Source organism: Sceloporus occidentalis, unplaced genomic scaffold (genome assembly GCF_023333645.1).
Source record: "Sceloporus occidentalis isolate IW3139 unplaced genomic scaffold, rSceOcc1.0.p SCAF_41, whole genome shotgun sequence".
NCBI lineage: Eukaryota > Metazoa > Chordata > Lepidosauria > Squamata > Phrynosomatidae > Sceloporus > Sceloporus occidentalis.
The window spans coordinates 1,555,035-1,569,352 of NW_028317021.1; the positions used below are offsets into that span (position 1 = coordinate 1,555,035).

Genomic DNA, 14,318 nt, shown 5'->3' on the forward strand with positions numbered 1-14,318 from the left:
GATAACCAAATGGTTAGCACATCAGTTCCAACATTTTTGAGATTTGTCTTCTAGGTGTGCATACAGTGACTTCCTTTTCAATTCAGCGGCAGCAGTTTTATCCTTATTCTACCTTCTGTCACAGCATCCGCGAAAGCCTTGCCTGTCAAAGGTTATGGAAATGAGGTATGGCCCTCCTTTCTTTCATGTATAGGGAGGAAATAAATCAAAGGTAAAATAAGTGTTGTGAAACAAATGAAAGAAAACTCTCTGGCCCTATAGGTTGACTAGGCATGCAAAGCCAATATTTGTATTGACTGTGCAGAAAGGTCCAGTAGTAAGGTAGCCCAGATATCTGTCCCAATACATGTAACTAAGTGTGTGTGTGTGTGTGTGTGAGAGAGAGAGAGAGAGAGAACACTTGGCTGCTTAGCCATGTTGCCTTACATCTCAGTGCAGCCATGGTCCTTTTGATAAATCTCAGCTGATTGCTGTTGTTAAGATGAATCTGGACATCTTTGGGATCCTTGGATTAAAATGTGCTGAAGTAACCTGAGGGTGATAACCTAGAAATATAATTGGAATTACTTTTCTTGCACTTAGTGTAGCATGACACTGCCTCAAGAAAAGCTATAAATTTCAATACTTTATGTGCTTTTGAGTTTCCAATTCTCTCTCAAGATTCATTGAAAAGGACAATACTAAATTACACCATCTGAATAGATATCCTTCTCACCACAGTCCTGTGACAAGCGCCTGCCCTTTATTTCCAGGCTGTGAGTAGTGCCTTGAGACATGCTCAAGCCTTCAATGAAATTTTCACCACCAGCCTACTCAGATTACATTTCTCTCATTCCACCCCCCCACCCCCCAAAATCACATATGTTTATCAGTACAGTAGTCAAGCCTTCCCATTGCCATGCAATTTACTCTGTTTTCTCCTACTAAATATGCATTGTGTGTTAGACTTGTGGAGGAAATACAGGGCTCTCTGCTGATGTGAGAGCTATAGCTGTTCTTTTGCATTGCACAGATTGTTGGCACACTGCTTATTAACTCTCTCTGTTATGGTGGAGAATTTTGAGGCAGGCATTTTAGTTGTTTATTTTGAATCAGTATATGAAATGCATTTCATTTCAGCTTTAAAAAACTCTTTCAAACATTTCCTCGGTTTCCTAAACTCAAACTGATGTTCTGCTTCTGTTTTACCCAAATGAATGATCATTATTATATGGCTGACACTTTTCCTTGAAAAGTTGGAATGCCTGTGCACATTCTTTGTCATCACAGCTAGTACAGTGTGAGGAGACTCACAGACAGCTGACAAGCAGTTCTCTATCATGTGGATTGCCCTGAATCAGGTTCAGCTGACTGCTGCAGTCTTGACCCTCAGCCAGTTTGGTGTTGTATTTACTGCATATTTAATTGGAACCTCCTCAATTCTTTTGTCCAAGTAATGTATAAAAATGTAATACTTAACATTGGGCCCGGGAACTCTATAGAACTCCACTGCTCTCTTGATTGACAAGAAAACATTGCCATGCTAGATAGGGGATTCTGGGACTTGTAGTAAAAAATTACTTATGCAAGCTGTGCTTCCACCCAAAGATAGTCAATACTTTCATCTCATCTACCAATCCTTCTCCTTTGGATGAGGTGAGATCTGTAATAGGTTTTGTACTCAAGACAAGAGACTATTGTCAGAATTGAATATGGAGAAACAGATTGGTTCCCAGTCAGAAAAGGGGTCAGGCAAGGATGCATAATATAGCCTATTTATTCAACCTGTGGACAGAAAATATCATAAACAGTGCAGGCTTGGGCTCAAAGGAAGGAAAAGTGAAGATCACAGGAAGTAACATTCATAGAATCATAGAGTTGGAAGTGACCACAACGGCCATCCAGTCCACCCCTCCTTCTGCCATGCAGGAATACACAATGAAAGAACCCCCATGAGAAACTCATGCTGACTTGTAGTAGTCATAGCTTTCCTTTCTAAGTGCTTGCACACTGCCTGTTTAATTACCTATTCTAGAATCTTTCTTGGTATTGATGTCAGACTGACTGGATAGGAATTATTAGTGTTCTCTTTTTTTCTTTTTTCTTTTTTGAAGATAGGGACCATTATTTGCCCTCCTCTAGTCTGCTGGAGTTTTGGGGCCAACACATTGTGCTAGTAACACACTCGATGTGGTCTTTAGTACAGATCAGCGGTGTCCGTGGGCAGAGGTGATCTGCACTACTGCCCTGTCATGGATGGACCATTTCCTGGTCAAGGTGGGAGTGAAGGCTACTCTCAGTCTCCCCCTCAGGGTGGAGGACCCATTAGAATGGTCTGCCCTCAAAGGCTGATGGAACCAGTTAAGTTCCAAGAAGCCCTATGGTTGGGAACAACGGTGATTCTGTTGAAGCCTTGGTTGATACCTAGAATACCGATCTTACCAAGGCCATAGACACTATCGCTCCCGAGTGCCCTTTCTGGCCTGCTTCATATAAGAAACCATGGTACACCCAAGATCTTCATAAAATGAAGCAGATTGCACAACGGCTAGAGCACCGCTGGCGGAAACATCAACTTTTATCTGATAAGACACATCATAGAAACTTCTTGAAGTCCTATGGTGTGGCAATGGATACAGCAAAGAATTCCTTCTATGCTGTACGCATTGCATCTGCAGAGTCTTGTCCAGCAGAGGTATTCAGGGTGGTTAAAGAGCTAACTACACTGCCTCCCGCCCTGAACCTACTTTTGGAACCAACTTAAGCCTGCTGTGACGCTTTCAATGACTTTTTCGCAGATAAAATCTCTCAGATAAGAGTTGATCTGGACGCAAGCTTTAAAACAGAAACTGTAAGAGAGGTGTCCAGTGACTCCATGGACTATGTTAAACTGGGTCATCTTGAGTTTGTGAATACTGATGAAGTGGACAAGCTTCTTGGAAGTGTAAGGAGGACAGTGTGTCCTCTCTATTCCTGCCCGTCATGGTTGACCGCCCAGGGAGGTGATGCAGTGAAGACACTACTACTGTCTATAATTAATGCATCCTTTAAGGAGGGTAAATTTCCAGACCAACTAAAACAAGCGGTGGTCAAACTGCTTTTGAAAAAACCCTCCCTGGATCCCCTGGTGAGAAACAATTATAGACCGGTCTCTCTTTTACCATTTTTGGGCAAGGTGATTGAGAGGGCAGTTGCCTTCCAACTCCAAGTCATCTTGGAGAAAGCCAGTTATCTAGACCCATTTCAAACCGGCTTCAGGGTGGGATACTAGTGCAAAATATGGCAGCCAGGCTGGTCGCCGGAAAAACTAGGAGTGACCGAATAACACCCATCCTAAAATCTTTTCATTGGCTGTCTATTAGTTTCCGGGCACAGTACAAGGTGTTGGTTATCACCTTTAAAGCTCTACATGGCTTGGGTCCAACCTATTTGAGGGATCGCCTGCTCCCATATAATCCGCCCCACACCCTCAGGTCCTCTGGGAGGAATCTACTGCAGCCTTTAAAAAACAGACTAACTGCTACCTCCCAGAGGGCCTTCTCTGCAGTTGCTCCCAAACTATGGCACGGTCTGCCAGACGAGATCCGTCAAATTGCCAGCTTAGACAGCTTTAAAAAAGCTGTCAAGACAGATCTCTTCCGGCAGCCTTTCCTGAATAAAAGTTCCCGGCCACAGAATGACTGCCCCCCACATCATGTATTAGTCCACCGCTCTGTCCTCGTTATATTTTTTAATTTTTTTATTGTGTTTTTAATAGATATTTTAATTGTAACATGTTTAATCCTTTTTTAAGGGGGGAATTTGGGACATAATTTTGTAAATGTGGATATTTTAATATGTTGTGAGCCGCTTTGATTGTCTCGTCACAGAAAAGCGGGATAAAAATAAATGTTTTATTATTATTTATTTAATTAGAAAAGACAGTAATGCTAGAGAGCAGTAGAAGGGGAAGGAGACCACATACCAGATGGTTGTACTCAGAGATTCCATAGGCCTGAGGCTGCAGGACCTGACCAGAGCAGTGGATGATAGGGGGCCTTGGAGATGTTTCATTCACAGGATCACCATGAGTCAAAGTCAACCTAAGGGCAGTCTTTGGCACCCTTTGAAGATCTGACATATCTGTACCTTCCTTTTAAAGCCCTGGTTACAAATTCTATCTTGGTGATTACATGTATCGCATGAAAAACACACCCAAACACAGACCAGCAGACAGACAGCAGCTACAAATAAATGCCTGATTTCCCAGTCACTGGGTTAAGAGAGGAATTGGATTGGGACCAGCCAATCAGAGCCTTTTCTGTTTCTCTCCCCCTTTATTTCCAGTACAACAAGCTTTAGGACTTCCTCCCAAAGCACTTGTTTAATTACAGCTTGAGAAACATAAAGCCTGTTATTATTTTAATGGAAGGATATGGAAGCGAAATAAAACTGAGCTGGGCCCATGTCTCTTCCTGGCAACTTGTAATTTGGTGGACAGGAATGGGGGAGGAAGGGGAAAAATACCTGTTCAGTCAGGGATCTTTACTGTTATGGGTTTTCTTTTTGTAAATACGTCTCTGTTAATTTATTTTGCAGTCTTGAAACAGATATCCAGATGGGAAGTAGTGGCACTTGGGGACTTCTCTTTCCAAAAGTGTATCTGTCTGTCGGTGTGTTTGTGTGTTAGTGCTTTCCCTCCTGGTAAAGTGTGTCCATTCCAAACCCTCAACATCAGCATCCAAAATGAGGTTCATATGGTCTGGGGGAATCAGTGCTATTAACAACCATAAAGACATGTCTGCAGTTTCCTGCACCTCTTTGAGAGCTCTTCCTATCTTAATCCCTAAAGAGATCTTCCAGATACAGCCTTACTCTGTCCCCTGGGGCAAGGCCATGAGTGCCAACACTTCCCATCTGGATATCACTTTTACCCAATTATTTGACAGGGAAGTTCTCTGCATATGCTCTGCATATGGTTGACGCTTTTTTTGAGAGAGAGAGAGCCACTTATACTAGCTAGATTTTGCTGTATTTGCATGCACAGTTCTACTGCCTTTCAATGAAGGAACTTATCTCATGTCAACTTGACAACAGTCCTATGAAGCATGTTAATATGAAATTATGTTAAACATGTACTTTGACATCAGGGTTGTTTTTTTTTTTGGGGGGGGGGGGGTTCAATTGTAAGTAGTAGCCACAAGGAACCTCATCAATGTTGGAACCACAGTGTATGTCTAAAGAATTTAAAACTGTACTAAGTTTTAATACTGCTGCAATAGTTTAATTCTATTTTAATGTTCACTTTTGTATGTTTTAATTGTATTATTCTTTTAAATTGCAAGCCACTTTGAGTTCCATATTTGGGGGAAAGAAAAATTATTATTATTATTATTATTATTATTATTATTATTATTATTATTATTAAACCACCTTTCCATCTACATCTCCCCTTTCTGAGTGTGTGGTCATCTGTTCTAGAAAGGCATAATCCAATTCCTCCATCTGACTGGAGGGTCTGTAGTAGACTACCACAATAACATCCTTGTTGTTTTCCTCCCCTTTAATTTTTACCCAGATGCTCTCCACCTGGCTTCCAGGATTTAAGTCCTGGATCTCTTCACTGGTGTAAATATCTCTGACATATAATGTTATTCCTCCTCCTTTCCTGTTTGGCCTTAAAAAGGTTATACCCCTCTAGTACTACATAGCAATCACAAGACTCATCCCACCAGGTAGGAGTTCAAGTTCATCTTGCCGATTTTCCATGCTCTGTGCATTACTGTAGAGACACTGAAGACATTGAAGGGCCCTCCCCCCGCCCAGCTGCCTGTGTAAAGTTTTTTCTCTCCCACTGTTGGGTCCCTGCACTATTTGCCCTGTTCCTTCTATAAGTTTGACCATTATCTCCAGCCCTTGATGAACTCCCTCCAAAGTACTGTCTCTCCCCCTCACATAACTCAGTTTAAAGCCCTCCTGATCAAATTTATGAGGCTACTGGCAAAAATAGTTTTGCCAACTGATGTGAGGTGCAACCCATCCCTTGCCAGAAGTCCCCCCTCATGGAACTGCAGCCCATGATCCAAGCTTGCATGACATGGGACTCTCCAGATATTTTTGGCCTAGAGCTATGGGAATTGCAGTCCCAAAACATCTGGAGGGCCACTTTAAATCCCTTGTGGGGTGTAAGATAAGGTAGAAATCAATGAGGTAGAAAGCAATTAATGAATCAGTAGGTTGTCCACTCCTACAATAAGCCGAACTCACCCCACCAGCAATCTATTGGACCAAGGACTCAGTAGGACAGTGATCATTTTCCAATTCTGCTTCAGTTAAGTAACTTCATAGAAGAGTCACATGTTGCGGACAGCTTTCAATTCTCTTTTATGCTGGTAGGAAGAACCTATTGTAGAACCAAATTGTCCTCACCCTAAACCAGATGATACCTGAATTATTGGGCTCAGTATTGTTTTCAGTGTCTTCAGTTTGCCTTGACATCAATTACGTTTCCTATTAATTCTTTAGGGAATTATACCACTCTTACCTAAGAGTTACATCAGTATTTATCTTACAGCAGAAGTGCACATTTGAGACAACAACAACATTACTTTAAACCATGGTTTGATAAGGACTATGTTAAAGCAAAACAAAAAACAAAAAATACCTCTTATCACCATTTATCAGGCCTACATAAACGTAACTAATACCTTATCAGCAGATGTAATTGAATTCCTTCAGCAGTAGAGATAATATATACAACTACTGCCATACAAGAAAAAAGAAATTATTAAAAACTACTGATCATAGGTTATTCAGTCAGCTAACACCAGCAATTCAGCTTTTTTTTTCCTTTTTCTTTTTTTAGCATATTACATCAAGCTCACAAAGCAGTGGTTCATCTAAGGTGAATTGTCACATCTTCCCAGTAATCTTGGAGGAATACTTTTGGGAACATTACATAGACACTAATATAGGAAGAGGTCACTCTAACCAAATTACAGACAATTTTCCAATGTGGGCACTAGTGACAGTGACTGAGATCAAAAGACTGGTAGCTCAGTTAGGACTGAGGAAGGCTCCAGGAGAAGATTTATTCCCATCAGAGGTACTTAAAAATAACCTTGATTTCTGGGCTCCTATCCTGGCTTCAGTTTTTAGCTGCGTTGACACACATAGATGAGTACCCAAGGACTGGGGGCTTGTGATCATTGTCCCTATATATTAAAATATGGAGAATGGATTATTCTGCAAGTTATGGACCAGTTAGCCTATTTAACACAACCAGCAAGCTTTGTGCAAGACACCTACGAGGGAAACTCCTTGTCGGATTGGAATGAGAGAATATGCTTGCAGAGGAGCAATCTGGTTTTAGGGAAAGACGATCGACTATTGATCAGTGTTTAGTATTCCATCATCTGATTGAAAAATGCTCCTCCCATAATACAATTTCTCTGTATGCTGCTTTTATTGATTTTAAAGCAGCATTTGATTTCATATCCCAAGCTATACTGTGGGGGAAATTGGAAGCCCCCTCAATTGAACAGTGTCCTACTTTAGTAATACAAATGCTACATGAAAGGACCTCACTAAAAGTAAGATGCAATCCTCAGGGTCATCATACTAAAGCCATGAAAAGGAGTTAAGCAAGACTGTATATGGGCACCTTTTTGTTCAACTTTTATATCAACTCTAAGTTGGGGCATCTTCATAACACACATTCCCCAAGAAGAGCAGGAAGAAATGTTTTTGTTCTGCTATATGTGGACAATGCAGCCATACTTTCAAGAATGCCTGTTAGCATTAAAAGAGCACTGAGAGCATTAATGCAGTATTGTAAAGAGGACCAATTAGTACTCAATTATCAAAAAATAAAATAAAATCATGGCATTTGTCAAAAGGCCTATGAGACATTCTTGGAATATAGATGGTCACAAGATTGAACAGGTTTCAAATATTGGGGGGGGGGGGGGGGGGTAGGGTAGTTTTCCATTCTACCGGTAGTAGGAAAGTGCTTGGGGATTATGTTGCCAGTAATGCTCAGAGGAGCAAAAATAGGACAAAAGAGGGCCACTATATACCTGCAGCATTTAAATTATTTGAAGTAAAATTTTAAAAAAATTGATAACACAACATCTTTATGATGCACAGTTAGGCCCTTTTGCCAATTTTGCACCGCTAGAACTTATACAATCTAAATTTTTAAGGTCAGTATTTCAGGTCCGAAAATGCGTGTCTGATGCCACCCTGCGACTGGAGTCAGGCTTTCTGAAGAGAGAGAGAGGCTATAATATGGGTGTCTGTGCTCACTACTGGCTCAGATTATCCTTTTCACCCATTGGTCTTGCCCCTTTAGCTCTAAAGGTTGAATTTCTTTTTTAAAAATATTATTTCATCATAACTCTACAACATTATCTTACAATAACTGTTGAGATTATAGTTAATAATGTAACAAATTATATACATTCTTTTCTATGTCTTTTCTTCCTATGTCTTGTTGAAAATTTTGTAGTTCATCTGCTCGACTCCTTATCAACTTCCTTTCTTCTGTCTTCCAAAAGCAGTCCCATTGCACTTGGCTTTCCTTTACCCCCTACTATTGAGTCTCCTTTTTCAAAAGGAGGGAGCCATCAGGCAGACCCAGCAACATCTTGGACTGCCTGAAGGAAGAGGCCCCTCCCTCCTCAACTGTCATCTCGGCCTCAGAGGGAGCCATCAGGCAGACCCAGCAAAATCTTGGACTGCCTGAAGGAAGAGGCCCCTCCCTCCTCAACTGTCATCTTGGCCTCAGAGGGAGCCATCAGGCAGACCCAGCAACATCTTGGACTGCCTGAAGGAAGAGGCCCCTCCCTCCTCAACTGTCATCTCGGCCTCAGAGGGAGCCATCAGGCAGACCCAGCAACATCAGGGACAGCCTGAAGGAAGAGGCCCCTCCCTCCTCAACTGTCATCTCGGCCTCAGAGGGAGCCATCAGGCAGACCCAGCAACATCTTGGACTGCCTGAAGGAAGAGGCCCCTCCCTCCTCAACTGTCATCTCGGCCTCAGAGGGAGCCATCAGGCAGACCCAGCAACATCAGGGACAGCCTGAAGGAAGAGGCCCCTCCCTCCTCAACTGTCATCTCGGCCTCAGAGGGAGCCATCAGGCAGACCCAGCAACATCTTGGACTGCCTGAAGGAAGAGGCCCCTCCCTCCTCAACTGTCATCTCGGCCTCAGAGGGAGCCATCAGGCAGACCAGCAACATCTTGGACTGCCTGAAGGAAGAGGCCCCTCCCTCCTCAACTGTCATCTCGGCCTCAGAGGGAGCCATCAGGCAGACCAGCAACATCTTGGACTGCCTGAAGGAAGAGGCCCCTCCCTCCTCAACTGTCATCTCGGCCTCAGAGGGAGCCATCAGGCAGACCAGCAACATCTTGGACTGCCTGAAGGAAGAGGCCCCTCCCTCCTCAACTGTCATCTCGGCCTCAGAGGGAGCCATCAGGCAGACCAGCAACATCTTGGACTGCCTGAAGGAAGAGGCCCCTCCCTCCTCAACTGTCATCTCGGCCTCAGAGGGAGCCATCAGGCAGACCAGCAACATCTTGGACTGCCTGAAGGAAGAGGCCCCTCCCTCCTCAACTGTCATCTCGGCCTCAGAGGGAGCCATCAGGCAGACCCAGCAACATCTTGGACTGCCTGAAGGAAGAGGCCCCTCCCTCCTCAACTGTCATCTCGGCCTCAGAGGGAGCCATCAGGCAGACCCAGCAACATCTTGGACTGCCTGAAGGAAGAGGCCCCTCCCTCCTCAACTGTCATCTCGGCCTCAGAGGGAGCCATCAGGCAGACCCAGCAACATCAGGGACAGCCTGAAGGAAGAGGCCCCTCCCTCCTCAACTGTCATCTCAGCCTCAGAGGGAGCCATCAGGCAGACCCAGCAACATCTTGGACTGCCTGAAGGAAGAGGCCCCTCCCTCCTCAACTGTCATCTCGGCCTCAGAGGGAGCCATCAGGCAGACCCAGCAACATCTTGGACTGCCTGAAGGAAGAGGCCCCTCCCTCCTCAACTGTCATCTCGGCCTCAGAGGGAGCCATCAGGCAGACCCAGCAACATCAGGGACAGCCTGAAGGAAGAGGCCCCTCCCTCCTCAACTGTCATCTCGGCCTCAGAGGGAGCCAGCAGGCAGACCAGCAACATCTTGGACTGCCTGAAGGAAGAGGCCCCTCCCTCCTCAACTGTCATCTCAGCCTCAGAGGGAGCCAGCAGGCAGACCAGCAACATCTTGGACTGCCTGAAGGAAGAGGCCCCTCCCTCCTCAACTGTCATCTCAGCCTCAGAGGGAGCCAGCAGGCAGACCAGCAACATCTTGGACTGCCTGAAGGATGAGACTTCTCCCTCCTTTAACTGTATTTTTATTGTATTAACGATTTTACTGTACACCGCTATGATCATTGCGGAATAGCGGTCTATAAATAAAACATATTATTATTATTATTAAATAATAATTCATTTTACAATAAAACCTTTTCCTTATAACTGCATACATTTCCATACATTTCTTACAATAATATCACGAAAATGACATTCTAATATCACCCCTAGGACTCCTACTCTACATATCCATTAATTTAAGCTTTAACATTTCGTGCCCCCCCCCCCCCCTTTTAATTCATTTTCTTTTACTATTACCGTTAATTCCTCTAATTTTCCTCTAAATTTCTTCTGGTACATCTGTCACTGGTTTCTATTCTCTTTCCCATTTATCCATATCTTTTTTGTTTATTAATGCTGTTAATATCCATTTCTTTCATATCATAAATTTTTAGTTTCTATTCCTCTGTCTGTGGTGTGTATTCTCTCCTCCAGTTTTTTGCTATTATAATTCTAGCAGCTGTAATTAAATATAGTATAATTTTCCAATTTTTGCTTTCTCCCTCTTTCCCTAATACAGATGTTATATTCAGCAAATTCAATTCTGGGTCTAAATCATACTCTGTTTTTAACATCTTCTTAATCATTATTTGTATCTTTACCCAAAATTTCTTCATTTTTGGGCAATGCCTCCACATATGTAGCAACAATCCTGTTTCCTTCTGGCACTTCCAACACATATTATTATTTAATCCAAATATCTTGTCCAGTATAAGTTGGGTGTAGCACCATCGGTTAGTTATTTTTAGATAATTTTCCTTCATGTCCTGTGATGCTGTGAATGTATTTGTTTTTCTTCTTGCTGTCTCCCAATTTTCTAGTTCGATATTGTGGTCCAGTTCTTGGGCCCATTTTAACATATATTCTTTTATTTCTTCTGTCTCTAAATCCTTTTTTAATAATGTCTTATATATTTCACTCATCTTCTTTTTTCTGGAGCCCATATTATTTTGTCAATTTCATTTTCTCTTTTTTCAAATCCTGTTATTTTAAGATCCTCTTTAATTTTTCCCCTTAATTTGCCAATAGTCCATCCATTGTAGTTTCATATTTTTCCCCTCAAGTTTCTCTCTTGTTCTAATGTTTATTTTATGTTCTTCATTTTACATAGTATTTCCTTATATGTTATCCAATTTTGATTTTTCTCCCATCGCCCAAAAAAGGTTTTTTGTGAAGGGGATTTTTGTGTATTTTTTTTTTACCTGTAGCTAAATTTTTAACAAAGTCTTTCTTATTATGTGATTATTAAAGTCTTTATTATATTTTCCATACCAAACGCATGCCTGCCAGCTGTATCTTAAATTATGCTTTTCTAACATTAATGTTTTTGAATTATTTAGTTTTATCTAGTCCTGGTTCCATAGCAGACATGCCACCATATGGTATAATTGTAAGTCTGGTAGTGCCATTCCACCTCTTTCTTTCACATTCCTGAAAATGTTCCATTTTATCCTGGCTTTCTTTCCTTTCCAAATAAATTTTCTGAATTGTCTATTCAATTTTTCAAAAACTTTCTGATTATAAATTATAGGCAAGTTCAGAAACAGAAATATAAACTTAGGAAGCACATTCATGTTAATTACCACGATTCTTCCAGATAATGACAGATTTAATTTATTCCATTTATGAAGGTCTTTTTGAATGTCTTTCCATAAATTACTGTAATTTTCAAACAGGTAATTGTTTTTATTTGTCAGGCAAATACCCAAATATTTAATTTTGTTTTTTATTTTGCATTCCAGTTTTTCTGCCAATCTTATTTTTTCATATTTTTCCATATTTTTTTTTGTTAGCAACCTAGTTTTGTCTTTGTTTAATCGAAATCCTGCAAATTTTCCAAATGTGATCATTTAAAACATAATAGGATCAATAGTGTCTGGGTTTTCTGGAATAATAACTAAATCGTTGGCAAACACTTTAGGTTTTATCTATGGTCTCTTAATTCTAGTACCTTTAATTTTAATATTTTTCCTTACTGAGTTCAATTTCCAAGACCAATATAAATAATAAGGGTGACAGTGGGCATCCCTGACTCCTTTAATTTGAAAATCAAATGTTCTTTCCCCATTTATTACCAATTGTGCCTTTTGGCAACTATAATTTTGTTTTATATTTTCCTTGAACACATAACCCATTCCCACCCTCTTTCTTATCTATATTCATATCATAATACTCAATTAAATTCAGAATTGTCCTTACATTGAATCTTATTTGTTTTCCAGGTATAAACCCATTCTAATCTTCATGTTTTACAGTCTCCAGAATTTTTTTAGTCTATTTGCCATGATTTAAGTGAAGATCTTATAGTCCATATTTAACAATGTTAGACGTCTATAAATAACTATTTTAGTGTAATCTTTTCCTTCTATCTTATAAAAATAGCTGTATGTATACCCATCTGGGCCTGGAGCTTTAGTTTCTTTTAAACTGTGAATAGCCTGAATTATTTCCAATTTGATATATCCGACTCCAAAAATTATCTTTGCTTTACCTTTATTTTAGAAATTTCTTTTTGTTCTAAATATTCTATCAACTCTTTCAGAAAGTTATCTGTCTTTTTCTTTTTCTTAAACAATTTTGAGTATTCTTCATAGAAATGCCTTTTATATTTTCCACGGTTGAAGTCTTCTTTCCTTTCACTTCCAATTCAGTAATTATTTTTTTCTTTCCTCAGTTTACAAGCTAGCCATTTACTAGTCTTATTTGCATGCTCAAAATAATTTTGTCTGACTTTAAAAAAAAAAAAATTCCATCATCTCCTCTGTCAATTGTATTTGTAGTTGTTTTTGTAATATTTTTATCTCTTTTTGTATATTTTTATTAGTTAGACCTCTGGTTAAGTCTTCCTCCTTGTCTTTCAAATGTTTTGTTTTCTTTTTTTTTAAATAAATTTTATTTCTTACAGTATATCATTACAATAACAGCCAGACAGCTTTTATATCTTCACTAAACAATTACTACATAAAGGGTGTTGCATTTTCCAGATTAAAAAGAAACAAATAAACTTCCATCATATAACATACATCTTGTGTGCTTATTACTTTCATTGCTTGTGTTTCCTTACAAAAATAATATTTCTTGATAACTCCAGTATCAACAATCCTTTTTTATTTTAAATCTCTCTATCATCTCATCGGTAAGTAGTATTATTTAATAGTTCTTATATATTCGTGCTATCTTTCCAGCGTTTTCCACAAAAAACCTTTTATTTTCTGATATTTTTCTATTTTTTCCTTCTTTACTTCAATAGATCTTTTAATTAATAAGCATCTTATCACTATTTTATAAGTGTCCCAAATTGTTTTCATTGACATTCCTTAAATTTTGTTTTCTTGAAAAAAAAGTTTAGTTTCTTTTTTCATTTTCTGAACAAATATCCAATTGTAGTTCCTCTATCTTAAACCTATCATTAACTCTATTAAATTGTGATCTGATAGAAATTGGGGGGGGGGGGGTATTTCTATAATGTCCTTTATGAGTTATTTTGAAACTTGAAACATATCAATTCTTGAGGATGATTGATGAAGTTGTGAAAAGAAGGTGAATCCTAATGTGTTATCATACAGATGATGCCAATACATGAATTAGCATAATGTCCTCTAATAAATTAAAAAAAAAAAGATTTTGGCAATTTACCTTTAGTTTTTTTCTTTTTCTTTTTGTTTGTTCTATCTCAGTCCGGTGTTGTAAAACCTCCAGCTAGGGTTATATTATTGTTGACTTTATAGTTCTCTAGATCTTTTCTTAATTTCCTAAAGAAGTCTTCTTTGCTTTCAAGTGGGGCATATATGTTTATTATCATTCTCTTTTTCTCTGGTAATGACATCTCCACTGCCACAAATCTTCACTCGAGAAGTTTCTCTCCCCTTTAATGCTTACCCAGATGCTCTCAACCTGGTTTCCTGGATTTAAATCACGGATCTCTTCACAAGTACTATGTTTTTATACTGGGGGG

General features: G+C 40.0%; 1 protein-coding gene across 13 annotated transcripts in view; it reads left to right on the plus strand.

The window, feature by feature from the left end:
- Window positions 1-14,318, plus strand: part of FBRSL1 (fibrosin like 1) — a 1,004,090-nt gene that overhangs the window by 489,788 nt on the left and 499,984 nt on the right. The gene's annotated exons all lie outside the window — the stretch shown is intronic.